The sequence below is a fragment of the Pongo pygmaeus genome, chromosome 5 (genome assembly GCF_028885625.2).
Source record: "Pongo pygmaeus isolate AG05252 chromosome 5, NHGRI_mPonPyg2-v2.0_pri, whole genome shotgun sequence".
NCBI lineage: Eukaryota > Metazoa > Chordata > Mammalia > Primates > Hominidae > Pongo > Pongo pygmaeus.
The window spans coordinates 93,645,460-93,660,912 of NC_072378.2; positions in this window are offsets into that span (position 1 = coordinate 93,645,460).

Below are 15,453 nucleotides of genomic sequence, written 5' to 3' on the forward strand. Positions count from 1 at the left end.
AAGGAAAGGAGTTGTTGTTTTGTAGAAGGGGTTGGGGTTTGAGAGATCAGTCAGACACAATCGGCAGGGAGAGCACGTGTGTTTTTATGAAGAATTATGCAGAGGTAGGTAACGGATGGAGAAGAAATTTGAGCTTTGGAGGGGGATACCTGATATCCTTTGGAGAATAAATGCTGAAGGAGCAGAAGTGTGTCTTGTTGAGAAGATGCAAAGGAGGGGATACAAAGAAGAAGGTCATCAATATATTGAATAAGGTGAGAAGCGGAGGGGTGGAAAGAAAGTAAATCATGAGAAAGAGCTTGGCTGAAGTAATGAGGGCTGTCCTTGAAACCTTGTGGCAACACAGCCCAGGTAAGCTGCTGGGACTGATGGGTGTCAGGGTCAGTCCAGGTGAAAGCAAAGAGAGGCTGGGATGAGGGGTGCAGGGGAATAGTGAAAAAAGCATCTTTAAGATCAAGAACGGAATAGTGAGTTGTGGAGGAAGATATTGAGGACAAAAGAGTGTATGGGTTGGGCACCACAGGGTGGATAGGCAAAACAATTTGGTTGATAAGGTGCAGATCCTGAACTCATCTGTAAGACTTGTCCGGTTTTTGGACAGGTAAAATGGGGGAATTGTAAGGAGAGTTTATAGGTTTTAGAAGCCCATGCTGTAGCAGGTGAGTGATAATAGATTTTAATCTTTTTAAAGTGTGCTGTGGGATGGGATATTGGCGTTGAGCAGGGTAAGGGTGATTAGGTTTTAATGGGATGGTAATGAGCATGTGATCGGTTGCCAGGGAAGGAGTAGAGATGTCCTATACTTGTGGGTTAAGATGGGGGGATACGAGAGGAAGACGTGAAGGAGGCTTTGGGTTGGGGAGAAGGGCGGAAATGAGATGCGGTAGTAGTTCAGGAATAGTCAGGGCAGAGATAATTTGGTTAAAACATCTTGGCCTAAAAAGGGAACTGGGCAGGTGGGGATAACTAAAAAAGAGTGCATAAAAGAGTGTTTCCTAAATTGGCACAAGAGTGGGGGAGTTTTCAGGGGTTTTGAAGCTTGGCCGTCAATACCTACAACAGTTATCCAGGCAAGGGAAACAGGCCCTTGAAAAGAAGGCAACGTGGAGTGGGTAGCCCCTGTATTGATTAAACAGGGGATGGACTTACCTTCCACTGTGAGAGTTACCTGAAGCTCGGCATCCATGAGGGTCCATGGGGCTTCCAAGGTGATCAGGCAGCATCAATTTTCAGTCACTAAGCCAAGCAGATCTGGGAAGGAGTCAGTCAGAGAGCCTTGGGCTAGAGCTTTAGGGGCTCTAGGAGTGGCTGCCGGGTGAGCTGGGCAGTCTGCCTTCCAGTGGGTCCCTGCACAGATGGGACATAGCTTGGAAGGAATCCTGGGCTGCAGGCATTCCTTGGCCCAGTGGCTAGATTTCTGGCACTTGAAGCAAGATCCTGATGGAGGAAGTCTTGTAGGAATGCTTGTCTGCTGTGGCTTAGGCATTTTGAAGTTCTTGTATGCTGGAGGTGTGGCTGGGTTTTGTCTCACAGCAGATGCAAGTAATTGTAACTCAGAAATGCGTTGCTGTCTGGCTGCTCCATCTCTATTATTGTATACCTTGAAGGCGAGGTTGATTAATTCCTGTTGTGGGGTTTGAGGGCCAGATTCTAATTTTTGAAGTTTTTTCCTAATGTCAGGAGTGGATTGGGTGATAAAATGCATATTAAGAATAAGGTGGCCTTCTGGCCCTTCTGGGTCTAGGGAGGTATAGCATCTAAGGGTTGCTGCTAAGCGGGCCATGAACTGGGCTGGGTTTTCATCTTTACCTTGGGTAGTTTCTTTAAGCTTGTCATAATTAACAGCTTTGTAAGCTGCCTTTTTAAGCCCTTCAAATAGGCAGGAAATCATGTAATCTTGCCTAGCTATACCTGGGGAATTTGCCTGGTAGTTCCATTGGGGATCCTCTTGGGGAACTGCTCTAATGCCTTCCTGGAGGTCTGGCTCATGAAGCCAGCAGTTATCAGCGTGAGATTGGGCTAGAGAAAAAAACTCTTTCCCATTCGTCTGGAGAGAGGGTAGAAGTCAGGATGACATTTAAGTCACTCCAGGTTAAATTGTAGGACAGAGTTAGATATTGGAATTCCTGTATATATTTAGTGGGGTCTGATGAGAAAGAGCCTAAACACTGACTGATCTGAGAGAGGTCTGATAGAGAAAAAGGTACATGTACCTTGACTATGCCTTAGCTCCAGCCACCTCTCTAAGAGGAAATTGTTGGGCAGGTGGGGAAGAGCTAGTCACGGAACTAAACTGTAAGCCAGACCGGGTGTAGAAGGATTATAGGGTGGAGGAGCGGAGGCTGAGGAGGCATTGGGACTTAGCTCGGCCTGGCGACAAGCAGCCTGGGGAGGATGGGAAAGGTCAGATGGGTCTGTAGAAAAGGAAGACTGGAAAGACTTAGCAACGCTTGGGGTTGGGACTGAGGGGACAGGTGGGAGGGAAAGAAGGAGGATTTGGGAGAAATCACACTGGGAACAGAGACTAGGAGGGAACAAAGTGTGAAAAATGCCTGGACATAAGGCATCTCAGACCATTTGCCTATTTTTTGACAAAAATTATTTAGGTCTTGTAGGATGGAGAAATCAAAAGTGCCGTTTTCTGGCCATTTAGAGCCATTGTCAAGTTTGTATTGGGGCCAAGCGGCATTGCAGAAGAAAATAAGGTGTTTAGGTTTTAGGTCAAGTGTGAGTTGAAGAGGTTTTAAGTTTTTGAGAACACAGGCTAAGGGAGAAGAAGGAGGAATGGAGGGTGGAAGGTTGCCCATAGTGAAGGAGGCAAGCCCCTAGAAAAGAGAGTAGAGACATGGAGGGAAGGGGCTTGGGGGTTCTTACCCTCCAGAAAAGTGAGAAAGGGGTCAGGGCACAGAAATAAGGGGTTGGGGCACAGAGATAAGAGGTCAGGGCACAGAAATAAGGGATCAGGGTGCAGAGATAAGAGGTCGGGGCATGAAAATAAGGGATTGGGGTGCAGAGATAAGAGGTTGGGGCACGGAAATAAGGGATTGGGGTGCAGAGATAAGAGGTCAGGGTGTTCAAATAAGGGATTGGGGGTTCTTGCCCCCTAGAAAAGTGGGACTTGCAGCTAAGGGTGAAGGAGAAGGGGTTAAGGGGTTCTTGCCCCTGCCCCAGAAAAGCAGAGAAGGGGTAGAGACACAGAGAGAAGGGGTTGGGGTACTTGCCCCTCCCCCAGAAAAGCAGGACTTGCCGCTAAGGGCGAAGGACCAAGGCAGGCATCCCTGCATGGTCTGACACCTCTGAAACCTGGAGGAATAATCAGAGAGGCGTGCCTGCAATGATTATACACCAAGGGAAGTCTGCCTTCCCTAGTCCGTAACCGGCGCCAGAGTTTTGGGTCCATGGATAAAACGTGTCTCCTTTGTCTCTACCAGAAAATGAAAGGAATTGAAATTAAGAGAAGGGAGAGACTGAAGTGTGGCACCAAGATTGAAAGGAGAAAGAGGTTGAGCGATAGTGAGGGAGGTTGAAGAAGAGAGTAAAAAGAGGCCGCTTACCTGATTTAAATTGGTGAGATGTTCCTTGGGCTGGTCAGTCTGAGGACCTGAGGTTGTAGATGGATCTTTCTCATGGAGCAAAGAGCAGGAGGACAGGGGATTGACCTCCCAAGGGAGGTCCCCTGATCCGAGTCACGGCACCAAATTTCATGTGCATCCATGTGAAGAGACCACTAAGCAGGCTTTGTGTGAGCAATAAAGCTTTTAATCACCTGGGTGCAGGCGGGCTGAGTCTGAAAAGAGAGTCAGGGAAGGGAGATAAGGGTGGGGCCATTTTATAAGATTTGGGCAGGTAAAGGAAAATTACAGTCAAAGGGGGTTTGTTCTCTGGCGGGCAGGAGTGGGGGTCACAAGGTGCTCAGTGGGGGAGGTTTTTGAGCCAGGATGAGCCAGGAAAAGGACTTTCACAAGGTAATGTCATCACTTAAGGCAAGGACTGGCCATTTTCACTTCTTTGGTGGTGGAATGTCATCACTTAAGGCAAGGACCAGACATTTTCACTTCTTTTGTGGTGGAATGTCATCAGTTAAGGCAAGGACCGGCCATTTACACTTCTTTTGTGGTAGAATGTCATCAGTTAAGGCGAGGCAGGGCATTTTCACTTCTTTTGTGATTCTTCAGTTACTTCAGGCCATCTAGGCATATACGGGCAAGTCACAGGGGATGCAATGGCTTGGCTTAGGCTCAGAGGTCTGACAAATATATATTTGTAGATCCTTTCTTCTATAGGTTTAAAAGATAACTACATTTTAAAAAATTATTATATATCTCTGTCTATGGATATACCATGTATAAAATGTCATCTGTATAAATAGTAGTAAGCACAAAGTAGGAAAGATAATGGAGCTATATTAGCAGAAAGTTTCTGTATACTATTACAGTTAAGCTGGATTAGTTTTAAGTAGATTTTATAAGTTAAGAACTTAAATATAAACACAGGGAAACTGTTAAAATTAAACTCAAAAAATAGTAAGATAAATGACAAATAAATATAAATCTTACTCTTGCAAATGTATATTTCATTCAAATAAGTCAATGATGGAATAATAGAGGAACAAAAATAGTAAAGATTTTTGGAACACAGAAAGCAAAATTTCAGACATAAATTGTAATTTATCAGTAATTATGTGAATGAATTAAACACTCCAATTAAAAACAAGACTTTGCATAATAGATTTTTTAATAAAGTTGATTCAACTATATGCTATCTACGAAACAGTTTATTTTCAAAGACACCAAAAGATTAAAAGGAAAATAATGAATTAATATATATTATGCAAACAGAAAACTATGACAGAAAATATGGTTAAACTAGTATCAGTAAAACAAAAAACAAGTCTTTAATACAAAAAATATTACTATGGACAAAGAAGAACATTTTTAATAATAAAAATGCTGCTATAGTTTAAATGTTTGTGTTTCTCCCAAATTCTTATTTTGAAACCTACTTACCAACACGATGCATTCAGAACTGCACCCTTTGGGAGGTAATTCATGGGGCTCTGCCCTCATAAATAGGATTAGTGCCCTTAAAAAGGAGGCTCCAGAGACCTGCTTTGCCTCTCCCACTATGTGAGGACACAGCTAAAAGGTGCCATCTGTGAACCAGAAGACATACCCTCACTAAAAACTGAATCTGCTGATGCCTTGATTACAGTGAACTACAATTAACAACTATATGCTAATACATTAGATAAAATGGACAAATTCCTAGAAAAACACAAATTGGCAAAACTGACTCAAGAAAAAAACAGAATATTTGCATAGATGTATATTAACTAAAGAGATTGAATACTAAATAACTTTTCACAAAGAAAATACCAAGACCAATGAACAGAGCAAGATGGTGGAATAGAAGTCAACAGTGGTTGTACTCCCTGCCCCCCAGGAACACCAAATTTTAACAACTATTTGCATACAGAAAATCCCCATTACAAGAACCAAAAATCAGGTGAGTGATCATATTACCTGGTAGCTGGTTTTAACTTCATACTGTTGAAAGAGGCATAGAAGAGTGCAGGAGAGACAGTCTTCAATTGCCAATGCCTTCCCTCTCCCATCCACTAACAGTGGCCAGCCATGCTGGGCAGAGAATCTGCACATGGGTGAGGTAGAACACAGCAGCTGGGGGACATTATATTAGACTAAGTGCTACCCTGTCATGGTGGAGTATAGAGCCACGCTGGGCTCAGCCAACACCCATGCACAGAGGGAGCATTTGGACCAGCCCTAGCTAGAGAGGAATCTCACCTATCCCATCTGTCAAAACTCAAGTTTCTCAGCAAGCCTCACCATCATGGGCCAAAGTGCTCTAGGTCTCTAGGTAAACTTGAAAGGCAATGTAGGACACAAAGGCTGTAATTCCTAGGCAACTCCTAGTGCTAGGCTAGGCTCAGAAACAGAGGAGTAGAGTGGCACGTGACCTACAGAGATATCAGCCAGGGCAGCTAAAAGATTGCTTACCCCACCCCACTGCAACCTCAGGCAATGGGTCTGCCAGCAACAGAAGTGTCTTCTTCCTTATTCTTAAAAGGAGGCGAAAAAAAGAAGAAAGAAGACTTTATCTCAGATACAAGCTCACCCATAGTAGGATAGGATACTGAGCAGAGTCCTTAGGTCTGCAAACAGAAAAACCTAAAGACTCCACCAAAAAGCTACCAGAACTGATCAACCAATTCTGTGAAGTGGCAGGCTTCAAGACCAACATACAAAAATCAGTAGTATTTCTATATGCCAACAGTGAACAATCTGAAAAATAAATTAAAAAGTAATCCCATTTAAAATAGCCACAAATAAAAATAAATTTCTAAGAATTAACTTAACCAAAAAAGTAAAAGATCTCTACAATAAAAACTATAAAACACTGATGAAAGGAATTGAAGAGGACACAAAAAATTAGAAAGATATTCCATGTTCACGAATTGGAAGAATCAACATTGTTAAAATGTCCATACTACCTAAAAGCAATCTACACATTCAATGTAATCTCTATGAAAATGCCAATAACATTCTTCACAGAAATACAAAAAATTATCCTAAAAAATTATATGGAACTCAAAAGATCCAAAAAAGTTAAAGCTGTCCTGGGCGAAAAGAACAAAATTGGAGTAATCAATCATATTTCCAGACATAAAATTATATTACAAAGCTATAGTAACCACAACAGCATGGTATTGGCATAAAAACAGACACATAGATCAATGGAACAAAATACAGAACCCCAAAACAAATCCATAAACCTAGAGTGAACTCATTTTTTGACAAAGGTGTCAAGAACATACATTGAAGAAATGACAGTCTTGTCAATAAATGGTGCTGGGAAAACTGTATAACCATAGGCAGTAGAATAAAACTAGACCCATATCTCTTGACATATACAAAAATAAAATCAAAATGGATTAAATACTTAAATCTTAGACCTCAAACTATGACACTACAACAAGAAAACTTTGGGGAAACTCTGCAGGACATTGGTCTGGGAAAAAATTTTTTGAGCAATACCCTGTAAGCTCAAGCAACCAAAGCAAAAATGGACAAATGAGATCACATCAAATCAAAAAGCTTCTGCACATCAAGGGAAACAACCCACAAAGTGAATAAACAACTCACAGAATGGGAGAATTGAAAACTATTCATCTGACATTGGATTAATAACCAGAATATATAAACAGCTCAAACAACTTTATAGGAAAAAAACTAATAATCTAATAAAAAATCGGCAAATAATTTGAATAGACATTTCTCAAAAGAAGACACGCAAATGGCAAATAGGCATATAAAAAGTGCTCAGGCCAGGTGTGGTGGCTCACATCTGTAATCCCAGCACTTTGGGAGACCTAGACAGGTGGATCACTTGAAGGCAGGAGTTTGAGACCAGCCTACCCAACATGGTAAAACCCCATCCCTACTAAAAATATAAAAATTAGCTGGGCATGGTGGTGGACACTTGTAATCCCAGCTACTCAGGAGGCTGAGGCAGGAGAATTGCTTGAACCCAAGAGATGGAGGTTGCAGTGAGCTGACACGGTGCCATTGCACTCCAGCCTAGGTGACAGAGTAGGACTCTGTCTAAAAAAAAAAAAAAGCTCAAGATCATTGATCATCAAAAAAATGCAAATCAAAATGACAGTGAGATATCCTCTCACTCCAGTTAAAATGGCTCTTATCAAAAAAACAGGCAATAACAAGTGCTGGAGAGGATGTGAAGAAAAGAAAACCTCATACACTGTTAGTGGGAAAATAAGTTAATACAACCACTGTGATGAACAGTTTGGAGGTTCCTCAAATATCTAAAAATAGAGCTTCCATACGATCCAGCTGTCCCACTTGGTATATACCCAAAAGAACGAAAATCAATATATACTGGTGCATATTAAAGAGATGTGTTGGGAGAGGTGGGGATGGTTTTGGGTACAAAAATATAGATAAAACAATGAATAATGTTTAGTATTTGATAGAACAACAATGCTTAGTATTTGATAGCACAGCAAACACTAAATGCTTAGTATTTGATAGCACTATAGTCAAAATAATTTAATTGTACATTTAAAATGACTAAAAGATTATAGTTGGACTATTTGTAACACAAAGGATAAGGAAAAGTTTGACTCAATTACCTCTGCCGCTGCAATCAACACACAATGAATATGCACAGACTAGTTCAGGGGTACCAGTAGGAAGAGTAGAGTTATATGGAGCAAGGACATCCCAGGTATGCCTAGCCTAAAGATGATCTGCAGCTGATCTTCAGCCAACGAATATGTGTGGGTACTAAATAAATGCTTGTTGTAAACAAATCATACTATGTAATTTATTTTACATGGTAGAAAATCAGTTCATCTCTATTCTGTCTTTTCTTTCAGCTCTCCTTAAAGTTTAAAATTAACTGAATTATTTGATCTCAAAAAACTTTCACAATTCTAAAAAATACCAATTATAATACTATATCATTGAAACAATCTTGAAAAGAGAAAGAATGAAATACAATTCATAGATTCAATTAGATATAAATAACTTCTTGACACATCACAAATTTTAGTATAGAATGTAAAATAAATTTATGGAAATCAAAACATTTTTAAATATTATCACTGATTTCATTTCATTACTCAACCTGAAATGTGTTTTATTCTTCTAAATATTCTTGCTAAAACTCTTTTGTCTTTCCAAATTCAAACTTCTTTTCTGCCATGGATATAAACATTTTTTTTAAAAAAGTAATATCAATTTAGACTTTAAATTGTCTTAAAGATTACAGAGATAGTCTTTATTTCTTTATGTGGATTTAGTTTGAAATTCTTTTCTTTTTTCTTTTTTTTCTTTTTATGAGATGAAGTTTCACTCTTGTTACCCAGGCTGGAGTACAATGGTGCGACCTCTGCTCACTGCAACCTCTGCCCCCCAGGTTCAAGCGATTCTCTTGCCTCAGCTTCCAGAGTAGGTGCGATTACAGGAGCCTGCTACCACACTGGGCTCATTGATTTTTTAATTTTTATTTTTAGTAGAGATGTGTTTTCACTATGTTGGCCAGGCTGGTCTCGAACTTCTGACCTCAGGTGATCCACCTGCCTCCGCCTCCAAAAGTGCTGGGATTACAGGCGTGAGCCACCTCGCCCGGCAGTAGAATCTTTCAACTCATCTAAAACTAACTGCATATCTAAGTCTAGTTGATTAAATGCAATTTCTGTTTTAAAATTTTACGTAATTAGTTATATTTTAGGTCATTAATTGGTTGATCTAATGAGATTTTATTTCATATAATTTTTCTTAATCAATTTTCTTTTTTTTTACATTGAATAAATCATTTAAATCTCTGAATTAACATTTTTATAAAATACAAAATATTATGAGTTATAAAGAGTTCCTTTTAGAAGAGTCTGCTTCTAACCCTCTAAGATTTGTAGCTAATGCTGACTTCAGGTCTTTTTCTTTTAAGCTATACATTTTTTGTCTCATTAGAGGAATTATAGAAATATCGGTGTTTTGCACGGAGTTAAAAATCATCTTTGGCATATCTTAATATCTAAGCAATATCCATGCACAAATGCACAAGCCCAGATTAAACGTCTTAAACCTTCAAACAAACAAACAAACAAACAAAACATAAAATGTGGTTCTCTAATGGGAATCTCTGACAGTTTTCACTGTGTTTGAGGCTCTGAAGTGAATTTCAGTTTATGTAATCTCATATTAAAGCAAAAGGGAATAAGGTAGAAAAATACTTTATTCAAGACTTAAATTTCTGAGGTTAATTTAATGTCTCATGTTCAGTAAACTCAGGTCCCATAGAAACAAAATATTGCTTATCACTGAGAAAAATTGTCATGCACCTGTCAGAGACACTGCTGATTTAATGAACAATGGTTTGGGAAGTGGAGGAAGGTGGTCTCCTCCCAATCTAAGTTCCCTAGATCCTTGATAGCCATCAGTTACCCTATCCTTTGCATTCAAGAACATATTTTATAAACTTAGTTTGATGTTTTACATGAGACAGATGCCATGCCTTTGGGCATGATTTTTAAAAGTGTGTAGTTACTCCGTGCCAAACTGAGCCAGGAGCACACCACAGATGTTTTATTACCTGTTTTTTCAAATGCCAGCTTGGAAAACAATTAGTCAAGAGATATAAAAGAAGAAATCATTTTACTTGCTTACGTTTTCAAAATATTTTCTCTAATTCACATAGTCAAGTTAATATTTTTTGAAGAAATTCATTGTGTTAAGCAAAATAATGACCCCAAAAGATACCCATGCCATAATCCACAGTATTTGTGATACGTTACCTAACATAGCACAAGGCACTTTGTAGATATAAATTAAAGATATTGAAATGGTAATATTATTTAAATTTCCAGGTTGGCTCACTATAATCACAAAAGCCCTTTTAAGAGGAAGGCAAGAGATATGATAAAGGAAGCAGAAATCAAAATAATTCAGGGTCAGGATCCAAGGAAAGAGGGCAGCCTCCAAAAACGGCAAAAAGCCAGGTAACAGATTCTCCCTCAAAACTCCAGAAAGAATGCAGCCCTGCCATATCTTGATATTAGCCAAGTGAAACTGATTTTCTTAAGTACATGGAAAGTTATATAACCTTCTTATATATGAACACTCAATTACATAATAGCTCACGTGAAAGTAGCGGCTTTTATTTAAATTATTGTACTGCTCTTAAGATCTACATGACAGAATCAACAATCTTTCCTTGACTAATCAAAAATAGGGAATGCAAGTCCTCTTCCAGAGTGTCAGGCCACAGTAGATTTAGCAGATCATCAAGCTCCCTCCGATAAATGTTTATAAAAGGAGTTAAACAACCTCTTCTTTTCTGACAGCTCAGTCATCCCTGATCATTGACATGAGAACCATACCTTTTGATCATGTATCCACTTAAGGTTATTGCTAGGTTTCTGATGCATAACTACGAGATAATAAATTTGTGTTGGTTTAAGTCACTAAGTTTGTGTTAATTTGTAACCAAGGCAATGAGAAACTAATATTCTTACAATCTCACTAGGTTTTTTGTTTTGCCTTCTATAATACTATAATCATTAAGAGAGAATACATCCAAGGAGGTTGAACAAAAAAATCATAGCCCCTGATGGACCAGGGATAAATTAATTACCATATACCTTCTAGAAGATATACAGACACTAATTTAAATGATCCTTACATTTAGCTTTTCAGCTGTGATGCCTTTATTGCATTCAAACATAGGCAAAACAAAATTATTTTAGCGTGTGCTTAGTAATAGAATCTGTGTATTTTTTTATTTGCTCTTAAAATAGAAATCATCTTTCAGCAGTTTTTTTTCTTATAATAAATGACAATGAGGGTGGCAGGTATTGTTTATTTTGAAATCTTTGCAATATGTCTATTTTAATGCTCTATCATCTAAAACCCGTTATCAATTTTTAAGCATTAGTTCTGAGAGCAAGAGAATGAACATGCAAGAGTATATATTCATCTACATGTGCGCAAGTGCACTTGCGCGCACATACACACACACAGACACACACACACATACACACAGAGAAGGCTTTCTTAGCAACCAGATGTAAACTAGGCATCAGAAGACGCTCAAGGAGAAACATGTTTTTCTCACCAAATCTGAAAATACATTTTCAGAACACCTCAATTGCCTCATTGTTAAAACTGAAAGAGATTGAAAAACAGTATTTACGATAACAGAAAAGGAGACAATAATGGTGTATGATGTATACAAATTGTTTAGCTAAATGTCCGTAATATATTTGACCCCTGCTACCTTCATTATTTTGTTACTCAAAAAACAAAACAAAACAAACAAACCAACAAAAACGGGGAATGAGTAGTCCATCGATTAAACCATGTGAATTTAAGTATCTAAGTTTGTCAGTGGAAGCAAGAGATACAGAATTTCAGGATGTGTTTTTCTTCTACTTAGATGTAACACATTCTCTCATTTCAAGATGAATTATAAACAATTCGACTTGTGAACACTCCCCATTTTTCTCCTACCTAATTTTCCTATAGTGATTTGTTTCTCCTTTCCTTTGCTACTGGCCTTGGCTTAATTTTCCAAAATTAAAACCCACATATGGGTTTGATCAGTGATTATAGCTGTAAGCAATAAACTACATTGCTTTTGTTTAAATTGTATAATTTTTGGCCCCTAGTTCAAAAGTAGACTGTAGATGGGCAGAGAAGAACACTTTCTGTTTCAAAACTGAACAGAATGAGAAAATATTTAATTGAACATCAATCCATTCACTTAAATATTTATTCAGTATCAAATGTATGACAGAGACTAGAATGGAGAAGCATCAGTGACAAAACAGACAAAGTTTGTCCACGTGGATCTTAAATCCAGTGTTCAGAATATTAAAAATGCTGTCCCGATAGTTCATCTGACAATAATAGTTTTTATTTAAATCATTGTACTGCTCTTAAAACCTATATGACAGAATCCACAATCCCTCCATGACTAGTCAAAAATAGGGAATGCAAATCTTCTTCCAGAGTGCCATGCAATAGACTTGGAATATCCTCAAGTCTTCCGGTGATAAATGTTTCTAAAAGAAAGTAAACAATCTCTTCTGTCCTGTGTTACAAATCAGCCTTCCCTAATTATTGATAAGAGAACATGGACTTGATAACTTATCCACTTAAGGTTATGTCTATCTTTTCTAAACTTTCCTTGAAAGAAAGTAGAATGGAATTCTTTGGCCAGGTTCAGCAGGTGTCACAAAATTACACAGATTCACCTTCAGTTCACTTGCAAGAGGCAGTAAAGCTCATTTTTGCAAATTTTTGGTTTACATAGAAAACCAAGAACTACCAGCTGACATTATTGATTACATAATTAATCCAGCACGTTAACTATCAGCTGATAATTCTTAATGTAATTCTTCAAAATCTAGGACTACAACAATCACTGTCTTTCAAAACTTTAAGAAAAGAACTTTTTAAATGACAATGTACTTTCTCTTGATTAGATGCTTATAAATTCTTTCATTTATTTTCCCTTTTCTGTCTCTATTCCACTTCTACTGACATGTTCTTTCCTTTGTGGGTGTAAGATATTTTTATAAATTTTTAAAATGTAGATAGTCCTTTCCTGCCATGTATATGGTTTAATAACTTTTTAGTTTTCTTCTTTAAGTTTTAATTTAGTTTATGTAGTTTCAGCCAAGGTAATTTTATTGGCATTGCACTTAATTCATATGTAAATTTAGAAAGAATAGGCAAAGTTATGTGATTGAGTGTTCACATATAAGAAGGTGGTATAACTTTCCATTCACTCAAGCAAATTTTATAACTATTAAGAGATGTTTAGACCTTTCTTGATACAAATTCTATATTTCTTTCATTCACTTCATTCCTTAGTATTTTACATTTTTGCTTATTATTATGAATGTGACTAATTAAATCAATACATTTTATAAATGCAATTTATAGGTATATATTAAATATTTGAGCTCCTGTATTTATTTTATAATTAGTGACTTTATTTATAGAGTCATTTTTGTCTGATATTTAATATTGAGATATTTAATATTATGATTCTAGTTAGAACTCATTTACTTATGCAAAAAAAGGTAAGGAAACTGGTCCATGATAGATTCTATCCTCAGTCTTAGGATTCAATAACATTTCAGGATACATCCAGATATTGCTTACTTTTCATGAAGATTGCCAAATACTGAGCCCTTTTGTTCCACATGTCTATAGAAATTATATAGAGTGTGCTGCCTAATGCAATGGCTACTAGCCACATTACTAATTAAATGTAAGTTAATTTAAATTAAATTAAATTAAAAATTCAGTTTCTCATTTGCATCACATTGGACAGGTTTAAGTGTTTACCAGTTATGTGTGGCTGGTGGAAACAGTATTGAACAGTACAGAAGAATATTTCTATTATTGGAGAAATGTTTGATTGGACAATGTGGGCAGAGTACTTAAGGGCTATGGAATCAGTCTGCCTGTCTTTGGATTTGGATTTCATCTTTGTAATTGCCATTTATACGTATTAAGTAGCCTGGATTAAGGGATGCCCAGATACCTGGTAAAAGATTATTTCTGACTTTCCAGAAGAGGTTAAAACTTGTTAGACAGTTTGTTTGTTTGTTTATTTATTTTAACCTTTAAGTTCAGGCATACATGTGCAGAGGTTAACATCTGAATCAGTATGCTGAGTAAAGAAAATTTGTTCTCATCAATGTGGACAGGCATCATCTAATTCATTGAGGGACCAGATAGAACAAAAAGGCAGAAGGTCAAATTCATCTTTTTCTTGAGCTGAGGCATCCATCTTTTCCTGTCTTCAGACATTGCATCTCTTTGTTTTCAGCCTTTAGGATCTGAGACTTAAACCAGTGCCTTCCATCCTCCACTCCAATCCCCAGAGTTCTCAGATTATTGGCCTAGGACTAGGAGTTTTACCATCAGCTCCCCTGTTTTTCAGGTGTTTGGATTCAGACAGAATTGCCCCACCAGCTCTCCTGAGTCCCCAGCTTGCAGATAGCACATGATGGAACTTCCCAGGCTCCATAATCATATAAGACAGTTGCCATGACATTCTCTTATATATCCACAAACTACGACATTAGTTATTCTATCATTATTGTTAGTACTGCTACTACTGTTATCATTTCTGTAGAATAAATATGTGTTTTTTAAGCCTCCCTAAGTGTGGTAATTTGTTAAGTAGTTCTAGGAAACTAATACAGACACCATTCCCCAAACTCAGAAAGTGGAAACTTCTAGAAAAATGCAGAACATAACACAATATGTAGCTAAATCCAAGACCAGGCCAATTAAAATTTTCTTAAAAATGTATTGCAGTTCAGTTGCTCCAAATGTATACTTTGGTTTACTTGAATTGATTGCCTTTACAGGTAGCTTTCTTCTTTATCTCTTGCATGTTATGTTTGTCCTCCTGTAAGCACCAAGATATTTGGGTAGGTGCTGTACTTATCTAAGGAGAACGAATAGAGACTATACTAACTGAGAGTTGTAAAGACTATCATCAAATACTACTTAGTCAAAGTGCAGTGCCTTCTTTTTGTGTATGTTCCTAAGTCCCCAGGCTCTGTGTCCAGTCTAGTCCTATCCCCACATATGTCTCCAGGTACAAATATAATTGTAGTAAATTATTTTTAGGCAACTGCCATATTGATTCAGTACTATAAAAAGTCACCCTGTAGTAGGTCCATACGTTCAAAAGTTTTAGCATTTTAGGAAGACCAGGGAGACCTCTGGAAGCAACATTTTCTCTGCTTGGATTTGTTTTTATGGGTTTTGAAACTATTTGCAAGTGAGCAAGCCTTTTCTACCTAGCTTTTTAATTGGACTGGTCTTGGATTTAGCTACATATTGTGTTATGTTCTGCATTTTTCTAGAAGCTTCCACCTTCTGA